This window comes from Chanos chanos, chromosome 5 (genome assembly GCF_902362185.1).
Source record: "Chanos chanos chromosome 5, fChaCha1.1, whole genome shotgun sequence".
Taxonomy (NCBI): Eukaryota; Metazoa; Chordata; class Actinopteri; order Gonorynchiformes; family Chanidae; genus Chanos; species Chanos chanos.
The window spans coordinates 7,113,764-7,124,864 of NC_044499.1; the positions used below are offsets into that span (position 1 = coordinate 7,113,764).

Below are 11,101 nucleotides of genomic sequence, written 5' to 3' on the forward strand. Positions count from 1 at the left end.
GAGAAAAAACAGCCAGGAAGTTCCTGCCCTGCAGGATGTTAGCGTGGGCTCCATGTTTCAATCACAATGTCAAGCCTGGACAAAATATTTTAGATAGACTAAAAGAGATGGCACTGCATAACATATTTTCTCTGAGCCATTTTGACCTTCCCTGTCATGAATAATTACATTAACGAACCCATTCAGCGGCCTCACTTTAGCTCAGTTTGAGAGCAACATGTGCCATTTACATGGTGTTCTTTGTTGAGAGGTCTGGGTGTATCATATGTTTTTCTATTATAATCCTGTACATTAAAAGACACATGCATTGAGATGAAAACACCATCAGAGCTTTTAGTTTTAGATGCCTCGATTTGAACACAGAGCTTCTCACTTTTTTCCAGTTTTCCAGTTAGCTTTAATTCACTTATCTTGAAATATTTGTCATATACACACACACCAAACATGTGAATATATCATGTGTAAATACTAAATAAAGGTTCATTCAGTCAATACTGTCAAGTGATATTGAATTTGATTTTAAATAATTTATATTCTGTCCTTTGTGAAGAAAATTTTTACTCAGTCCTTGACATATCTATAAGGCCAGCCATATTTGTGAGTCTACGTCTTACTATGAATAAATGAATGAATAAGTGAATGAACGAAAGAAAGAGAAAGAGAGAGAGAGAGGAGAAGAGATATTATTCCTTTGAGACCTCTAAATTTTAAGTTTAAGTTTCAGTGATTGCACACACACACTGTGAAGTGAGCAGTGAATTTGTCCTCTGCATTTAACCCATCCGATACACCAGTAGTTAACACACACCAGACGCAGGAGCAGTGGGCAGCCTTCCTTGGTGAGCATTGGGGTTAAGTGCCTTGCTCAAGGGAATCGAACCGGCAACCCTCCAGTCACAAGCCTGGTTCTCTACCCTTTAGACTACGGCTACCCCTGTACTGAGACCACTTCGTTCAGCTGAGTAAACAGCTCATGGTATTCATATTCAGCATGTGAAACGGGGAAAACGGTACAGAAATGTATCACTGTGAAATAACCTGTACAGCTTGTGTAACACATTTACTCAGTGATGAAATTCCCACAGACAGAAAGTGCTTCTAACACAAAAAATAGAAAATTTCAGTGTAAATTCAGACTTTCCAAAAAGTTTCTGTACAGTGTGCTGGCATCTCCTGTCACTGTGGGTCTCAGGGCACAGTAGTACAGCGCAGAGTCTTCCAGTTTAGCAGAGGAGATCTCCAGGTTCACAAGTTTTGAGCTCTGATTAATTTTAGCAGATAAACCAGGTGGAACACTTTCACTAAGGGCTCCGCTTTCAAAGATGTAGAGAAGGAATTCTAGTTTAGATCTTGGATACTGTTGATACCATTGGACAGTGCCAGAGCCAATGTACTCATATTTGCAGGTGAGAGTAATATTGTCATCCTCTAACATGTGCTCATCAGAGTTGAGAGATGTTATTGTATTTGCAAAAATGTTGCCTGTAAAAAGAATTCAGAAAATAGGTTAGAAATGTGTTTAAAAATGTTGCATTACACAGGTTGATTAATATGAAAAAAGCCAATCTGTTTGTGAACATCTGCTTCGGTACCATCAAAAGATCACTCCAATTGAAAACTACATTACTTCATTTGATTAAACATTTTCCTAGATAGTGATTAATATTAAATTTGAATTTGTAAATATTTTTTGCTGTTTTCTTAGAAGCACAGTTGCATAAATAGAATTTGTTTTATATTTCATTTTGAGAAAACTTCATAGAAAACAAACACTCACCTAGAAGGAACAGCAGGAGTAAAAATGCATCAAATACCATGTTGGCTAAGTTGATCTGCTGAATAACTCTATGTAGTGGATTAGAGCTGAATATTTTCTCCACTGTTTCAGCTTCTGAGTTTTATCTGTCTTTGCCTAAATCCCACAGCGCACTCTCCTGGCCTAAACCTGAAACTATTTTTATACACAACCATTGGCAAAAGACATGTGCTGTGTTTGAGATATCCATTTGTCCAATCACTCACTCACTCACTATGTAGTGTTTGCTACATGGAACACTCACTGCGGGATAAGACCTGACAGGTGTTGATACATTTTGGACGCTATTTGGATGTTACGCTGCTACATAATCATACACTGGATATTTGTCATTATTATCTCTGTCGCATAAACAAACACCAGAACATCACCCACTGATTGGTCTGTAAATACTTGCCTGCTTTCACAAGTATGCGTGTTGGTCTATTTCGACCGATGTAGGGTACAGCTTCTGTACATTACATTTTGCCGTGCCTCTTGACGATTTTCTAGTGCACTATGTGTCGTAAATTTACAGTTGGGACTTCGCAACAGCACTACAAAATGGCTGATTCACCATATAGTGTACTATATGGTGAATGAGTGGATGTTTCGAACACAGTTATGGTGTAACTCTTTCGTTATTTATGGTGTAACTCTTTGTGCCATTGGGCTACTCTGAGAGCACAGTAATAGAAAGCCATGTCTGCCAGACTTACAGCTTTAATATTCAGTTCAGTAGATGTTCTGTCTGTCCTTGACTCAAACTGACAAGGGCCGGGGTTTCCTTGCACATTGCAGTATGATCGCACACCTTTATACAGTACAGTACAAAACAAAACTAAACAAATAGATTTGCTAATACATCAGCTTTGAAACTCATGTCTCCTTGACTGTACTTCAATATTTTTACACTGAGAACACTAAAGTACTTGATGAATTATGAAAGAATTGTTCAAGAGATTTTATTGAATATGTAAAGTGATAACATCCTCAACATGGATTCATATTGTTACAGCTGATCTATATTTTATAGCTGATTTATGATACTTTCAATGTATATGTGTGTCCAGGTTGATTCAGTGCGTCAGCACTGTCAGCTGATAGTAAAGTATACTAAATATTGTTTCATGTTCAGTCTATCATACTATATGCCATTTTATTAGTCAACACATCATATGTCCTGCAAACCTACACCACCTACACCACCAAGGGGGTATTCCAGAGAGCGGGTTTAGTAAAAACTCTGAGTTAGTTAACTCAGAGCAAGCAGTAAACCTCCTAATAGAAGAGCATTACGGCTTTGTGTTGCTAGGAAAATGAAGCCGCAGGGCTCTTATATTAGGAGGTTTACTACTTACCCACTTTCTGGAATACCCCCCTGTATGCAGCACAGACAGATCCACAATGCAAGAGCCATTCTGGGCCAGGAAAAGGACCTGAGAGTTGTTAAAGGGGGCTCGTCCGGGATTTGAACCCGGGACCTCTCGCACCCTAAGCAAGAATCATACCCCTAGACCAACGAGCCACATGAAGTGCCCATCACCTACACCCACACTACCTACATACTCACATCACCTACCAACACAGTCTCTTTGGGATTTGTGCTATTGATATGAATGTCAATTTATAGTCCACGGCACAGAAACTTTACTGCTTGGAACTTGCTATCGTGATATAAATCTTTGGCAGGATGAGTTTATCAACAGTTCATAATCCAGCATCTACTTCTTCAATCAGGGAGGTATGACGTTGGTAAAACAAACTGTACAGACTCGTATCGAAATCATTTTCTAGGATAAGCACAAGGATAAATTTATCAGGATAACAGACAGACATTAAATATTGACATTGCCATATGCTAAATCATATTTTTTTCTAAGTACAGAAGAAATGTATTTGATGTTTTCTGTGATTCTGTACTATATAAAATGATCATAAATGCTAATTATGTAAGATCCTAATGTGCTAACTTAGTAAGATGCTAACCTCCGGAAGCTAGCCAATGAGGGATTTGGGGGAGTTGCTAACATTTCGTGCCAGGAGTTATAAATTGACATTCGTACCAATAGCGCAAATCCCAAAGAGACTGGGCTCTCATCTACACACTCATAACACCTACACATTCACATCTCCTACACACTCACAGCACCTACAGACACGCAACACAAAGAAATGAACAGCACATAAACATGATAAACAGGTATTAATGAATTTACAGAACATTAATTTAGAACATACCTAAGTGAACCTGATGGAGGCAAAACGCAAACACTGGAGGGCCAAAAGAATTTAATATTCTCTTGAGGGGGGGGGGGGGCAATGTGAATTTCAACCAAGGCAATGGCTCACAGTCTGAGGATTGTAAATATGATAAATATCTCTGTCAAATAGTGTTTCACACCACAATTCACATTTCAGAGTGGTTCACATCAGTGTAGTTTCCATACACCTGCCTTACTGTGAGTATCTCAAATGAAAATAAATTAATTTTTAAAAATCAGAAAACTAACCAGAAACAGTCAGGACATTCCTGCTCTGTTGGACCTTATTATGGGGCGTGAAGTTCAGGCATAGCATGGCGCTAAAAAAATTACCTATTGAGATGATATTTTTCAGCACTTTTCTTCCAGATTCAGTCTGAATTTGTGTTCATTGAATAGTCATCTCTAGAAACTGTCCAGGGTTCTGATTGCAGTCAGTTTTAAATGCACCATGTGACCATATGATGAGAATGTGGCGAGGGCAATAAGGGGACAATGGAGAAAAGACCGACTACAGCACCTGGGCAATTTCACCCCAGTAAATACTGTTCCAGAAACCCTGAGTATTGTTTTGTAAATTAATAAGGCACACTGACTCGGTACTGATACGAGACAGCGACATGTTTTCAAAATAAACCAAATTTTTTATTGAAAGGACCAAATTAAATCAAAGAGGCAGGGACTGGAGCTGTTGGAAGGGAAAAAAAAAAACTAAAATGACAGAAACCTAGCAATAAGGGGAGTAAATACACCACTTTATTACAAATTCAAGTAGAAAGACCTTTACAAAATCTAAAACAGTAGTGAATCCCTAAAAGTTTATAAAATGCCAGTCCAGCAGAAACTAAACAAAACTAAACATGGAACTGAGGCCACTTGTGGAGAGGCAACACAGCAATCCTCACAGCAAAAAGAATGGTGCAATCTACCCTTGTGTCCTGGTGCTTTTACTCACATGCATCAGGACCCCACCATGGGTGCCTAACCACATTCCCCACCACAAGAACGAAGATCTCCAATATGTGAGATTTGTAATTTCTCAAATAAAAAATGAAGAAAATATAAATGATGCTACTAAGAGAATTTGAGAACAAGTCTCTAGTATATTTTTTTTGTTTGATTTATTCATTGAAAATATGTTAGCCCTTGTCACGCTGGTGGAGTGGTGCAGGACCCATGCGCAAGACACAGGTGGTAGTGACAAAAAGGAGGACTTTACTGACAAAATGAAGACTAAAATACAGGTGCAAAACAGGAACAAAAACCGATAACAAAAAGGTGCAGTGAAACAGTATGCAAACTAACACAAACAACGATAGAGAAAGGACAAGGCAAACACTAGGGCTTAAATACAGAGGGAGAACTAAACAGGGCAAAACACGATTGGTTCAAATTAACGAGGTTAATAGTGAGACAAACAGGAACAGGTGAGGGGCGGAGACGGACATAGCAGGAGCACAAAGACATAACAAAACAAGAGTCCAAAATGGAGGTGCAGGCTGTGACAGCCCTCAATCTAAAGAGCAAAAAAAAAAAAAAAAAGAACTGAAGCACAATCAGGCTTTTTTTTTTTTTTTTCAAAACCACCAGATTGTACAAAAATCTGCAATAATATAAATGATGCACATTGTGCAAAAAAAAAAAAAAAAAAAAAGTTCCAAAACTATGTTATCATAAAACTGCCTTACCAGAAAAAGAAATGTTGAGATATGATCTAATTCACACCAAAGCCAATTTAACTTATTCTACTTGCGCTCCACTGGTAGAGGTTTGACTCTCATGTAGGGTTTTTGTACAGTACTGTGGGGATGTCTGTGAATGTGAGCTCCGCGGCACAGAAGTACAGTGCAGAGTCTGTGACATTGGTAGAGGAGATATGCAGGTCCACTTGTTTTATCTCCTTGTGTAGTTTAACACTAAGTCCCTTAAAAGGGGGGGTTGCATTCTGTACAATGTTTGATGCTTCATTGATCAAAAGGAGGAATTCTGGTGCAGTTCTGGGATATTGCCGATACCAGTGCAAGGACCTTACATAACCAGTGTATTCACAGGACAGAATAACACTTTTCTCCTCTAAAGCATGTTCCTCTGTATTGCTTGGTTCTATTTTCTGTCCAAAACCACCTGCAAAGTGGAGCCCAACGTTACATACGAATGAAATACAATGTTTGTTATGGTAAAAAAGTGATAAAAAATAAAGTGGGTTCAAATATCTAATCATTCTGACAAGATGTAAGCAATCTATATGAAATTAAAACAGTCACAGATTCTTACATGCCTACAGCTTTTTTGTTGATTTAAATTTATGAGAAAAATGCCCATTACTCACATCTTAGTAAGGGGAGAAGAAACAGAGAGCAGAGAAACATCATTCAACTCTTCCAGAAACAAATGCACTGCAGAGAGATCTTAGCACCTCCCTTTACAGATTCACTATGGGAGGAGCAGCACTGGAAATGACAGTGTAAATGTAAAATGTGTTTTTCTTCTTTTGATGGTAACAAAACTGATATTACATAATTCACACCATTACGAAATATTATGCTGATAAGGATGGAACTTGTTTATCTAAATGTGTTATAAACAGTCTAGAACAGTTTTAAATTCATGTTGAAACTTGATACATGTTGAGGTTTTGTATATGTCTCAACATATTTCACAAACATTGAAAGGTGTTTATATTGTGTACAGTTACTGAGTGAAGGTTCATTGAACATATCAATACTTCAAACTTGTATTAATATTTCGTATCCTGTCCCTTAAAGATATTTGTTTAAACAATATTTATTAATTATCAATTAATTCGAGATCTCAAGAAAAAAAAAACTGTTTTCACGTGATACTTGTCTAATAATGGCATTATCACGGGAAAACAAAGTTTTGTTATTTCGTGATAATGACATAAATAATTTGAGATCTCAAGAAAACGAAGAAAAATGACACATTATCACGCGAAAATGGAATCTAAATTAAATGTAAATTCATGGCATCTTAGGGCTTGCATAAGGAACAGTGAAAACATGCTACTTTTTCAGTCGTGGCTCTACCACATCTACTATGTCCCCTTTGACCTTCCCAACATGGCCACCCTCATCCACATCAACGACCCCCCCTCCCCCCCACACACACCCCATCTCACTGTCTCAATACAGCCTGGCCCTTATTCTAGCAACACTTGGCATAGGAATTTATTTTATAAACATGTCATTATATAACACTTTTTTCGCTAAGTCATGATTGAATTAACATTTTTTTTTTTTTTTTTTATTATTATAGCGCTCTTTCACCACTTGCATAACAGGAATTGTTGCATGTTGTTCAATCAGAATTTCCAACATGATACTAATACACATACCTGTGTTGTGTGATGTTTTATACTCAACATCATTTCTAAGGCTTTAGGACAATTTAAGGAAAAACATATATAGAAGAAACTGGAAGAAATCTGTAATGGCTGAAGAATGTATACACTTCCACAAGCAGATATATTATCTCAAATGGACCAAATAATCCAAAATTAAAACATTCATTAATTAAGTTCAGTGAAGACCAAATAGCTAAAAATCTTAATGTGAACTTTTTTTATCCTTTTGACTTTCCTCAGCAGAAGGTACAACACAGAGTAGTCCTCAAGAACTCTTTTTGCAGCTGATAAACTGTGGTTTGTATGTTTCTTTGATCTCTGTTGCTTCAGAGTGATTAATCTGCATTAGTTTTTGTACAGCTTGTCTGTGACTTTGTATCACTGGGCTACTCTCAGAGCACAGTAGTAGAGAGCTGTATCTGCCAGAGTTGCAGCTTTAATTTTCAGTTCAGTAGATGTTCTGTCTGTTCTTGACTTGAACCGAGTAGGGTCAGAGTTTTTATCACCACCCAGTGATCGAGCACCTTTATACAATAAAAACTGAGGTGTTCTGTTAGGATACTGTCTGTACCAGTAAAGCTCAACTCTATCACTGCTTGTATCATATGAACATGTCAGTTTAACTGGTTCCTCTTCTTTACTGACAATAGTGGGGTCTCCTTTTGGTCCAATTTCATCTGCGGAAGCTACACCTGTAAAAAGCAATGAAAAATTATATATTGATTAAATATCGTAAAGCTTCTAATACAATGCTTTGTTTTAAAATTGAGTACCTGAAGCCACAATGAGAATCAATAGTCGTGATATCTCCATGTTGATTATAGAGATCAGATTGGCGTTCACACTGCTCTGACGTGTTTTTGAGTGTTGCTGCAGCAGTAGGTAAAAAAAAAAAAAAAAAAAAAAAAAAAAAAGGAAGGGAGTTCCTTCTGTGTGAGATGGAACCTCATTCACAAGTGAACACGTCATTTTGATTTAGTCAAAGGAGATGAGCAGTGCTTAGTATTTCCCAGACCCTCTGAATTTTCCAAACTGTCTGAATAAATATTAAAGTCTATGTATTTGTTTAACACTGTCTGTTAAAAAAATAAACTACACAGTCGATGCAGTCTATTAGTTTGACTGACTGTGAAATGCATAAGTGGAACATCAAATCAACCTTTCAGTCACAATGTGAATCTTTCTGTATTTTGGATAACTAAATCTATCAGTGGGTCTCTAGTGTTGTATTTATCAGGTAATGCAGTGATTAAATAGGTACAAATGTTATTTTAGTAAGTAGTGGTAAATTAGACATATAGTGAATATAGACATTCTTACTAGAAATTGCGAACTTGCCCTTTGCACCAGAACATGATTTGGACAAGGAATGAGGGACATGTTGAGTTAACCTTTTCACTTCATTTGCGGAGATGTCTGGAATCACTCTTGTTTTACCTCCTTGTTCATTGTGACATTTCTTTGTCAAACATTTGTGTTTGTCTATGTCTATGATACAAACGATTCCTGTCTTTATACTTCTCTAATTAAAACATTTTCTACATTACTAATTACAAATTTCTAAGTCAATGATTTCATTCATTTTCTAAGCTGTCTACCCTGAATAGGGTCGTGGGAGGTGCTGGAGCTTATCCCGGGATTCCTTGGGTGAAGGGAGGGGAAACACCCTGGACAGGTCGCCAGTTTGTCGCAGGGCAGACACACAGACAAACACATTCACATTTATGGGCAATTTAGCATCTCCTATTCACCTGACTTATGTGTCTTTGGACAGTGGGAGGAAACCCACATGCTAACACAGGGAGAACATGTAAGCTCCACACAGAGAGGACCCTGGACTTTCTTGCTGTGAGGCTATAGTATTACCCACTGTACCACTGCGCCACCCTAAATCACTGATTTCATTTCCTAATTTAATTTTTTGTCTGGGAACACAAAATCACAATGAAGTATCTTTTATAGGGATGGCATGCCCACAAGCAGAAAGTCAGAGACATCAAACTGTCAGGGTAAATCCAGACTTTCAGTGCAGGTTTCTGTACAATGTTATAGTGTTTCCTGTCACAGTGGACCTCAGGGCACAGCAGTACAGGGCAGAGTCTTCCAGTTTAGCAGAGGAGGTCTCCAGATACACAAGCTTTGAGTCCTTATTTTAGCTGATAAACAGGGTGGAGCAAATTCACTTACAGCTCCATCTCCAAAGATGTAGAGCAGGAGTTCTGGTTTGGATCTTAGATACTGCTGATACCAATGCAGAGTATCACCAGCACTAACATGATCATAACTACAGGACAAAATAATTGCATTTGCAAAAATCTTTCCTGTTTAAAAGAAAAAAAAAAAGAGAGCAGAGACAGTATGTCAGTTATTCCCTTCAGGTTCTTCTACTATGTGGATTGATCCAAATAAAAACAGCTGATGTGATTACCCATTCAAACTGTTGATAATGTTCTAATTTTTAAATTTCACTGTAGTTAAAACATTATGACATTTTAAAAGCCAGTGACTTCAAATATGTCTTCTTGGAACAGTGATTTTTACTACATTTGAATTTGTAAGTATTGCCTGCATAACTGCATAATTGTATTTAAGTAAAATTTGTTTTGTTTTGTTATTTTGGTTTCAGTAAAATGTAGTAAACTTCAGTAAAATGTAGTAAACTTCAGCTTTATTGTTTTTTGACTTGAACAGACTCCCCCTTCTGGCTCAATGTTCTTTTACATAGTAGTACATATGTAGAATCTACACTCAGATTTTCTATTGTAACAGCTAGGAATAAAATAAATTCTCATGCCAAATTTGGAAATATTAAAAATCTTTCATCATGTCACAATCTAGTAATGCAATATGTGTATGCTTTTAAAGACAAACAATTTCTGAACTTTTAACATTTACAAGTGGAATGGCCCGCTGTGAAAAGTGAAATTTTAAATAAGCATTAGATATAATTGTGATCATAAATAATATAGCTTAAAAAAAAATTACAGTATAACAGTCCTCAACATATTTGTGATGAGCAAACATAAAAACACAAACCCAAGTGTTCACTTACATAATATCTTCAGTGTCAAAATAAACTCTTTCTTTTGTGTGGATTGTGTACAACTGGGATTTTCAACTAGGGTTCCTGACGAAGGAGGTTTGTGAGATTGTGATGGAAATGTCGGTGTCAAATTTAAATCACTTACTTAAAATCAATTTGGGCTGAAAAGTGTTAAGCTTGCAACAGAGGCCAAAATCCCCTCTCTATTAGATGTTTCAGCCTGCTCAGATATATGCTCCGTAGCGGAGTGCATCTCCATTTATGAATATTCTTTTGTGTAATGCATAACCATGAGTTCATCCTTTACTCTATGCATTTGGTGAGGTCACAAATGACAGTAGTAAACCACAAACCCTACTTCTATATCAGGACATCTCCAAATCCACATGATTTGCTTTCTAACAAAATTAAACTCAATAACTGTAGTAAACAAAGGCTACATATTAAAAAGGCATAACTGAGTGACAATTTAAAAAAAAAAAAAAATGAAAAAAAATGAAAATATACACACACACACACACACACGTGTGTGTGTGTGTGTGTGTGTGTGTGTGTGTGTGTGTGTGTGTGTGTGTGTGTGTGTGTGAGTGTGTGTGTGAGAGTGTGTGTGCGTGTGTTAAATATCTTTCTCTTCA

General features: G+C 37.1%; 1 non-coding gene across 1 annotated transcript; it reads right to left on the reverse strand.

Moving 5' to 3' along the window:
- Positions 1–3,251: 3,251 nt before the first annotated feature.
- trnap-agg (transfer RNA proline (anticodon AGG)) lies at positions 3,252–3,323 on the reverse strand. Its single transcript has one exon. It is a non-coding gene; the product is annotated as a tRNA-Pro (tRNA).
- Positions 3,324–11,101: the final 7,778 nt, after the last annotated feature.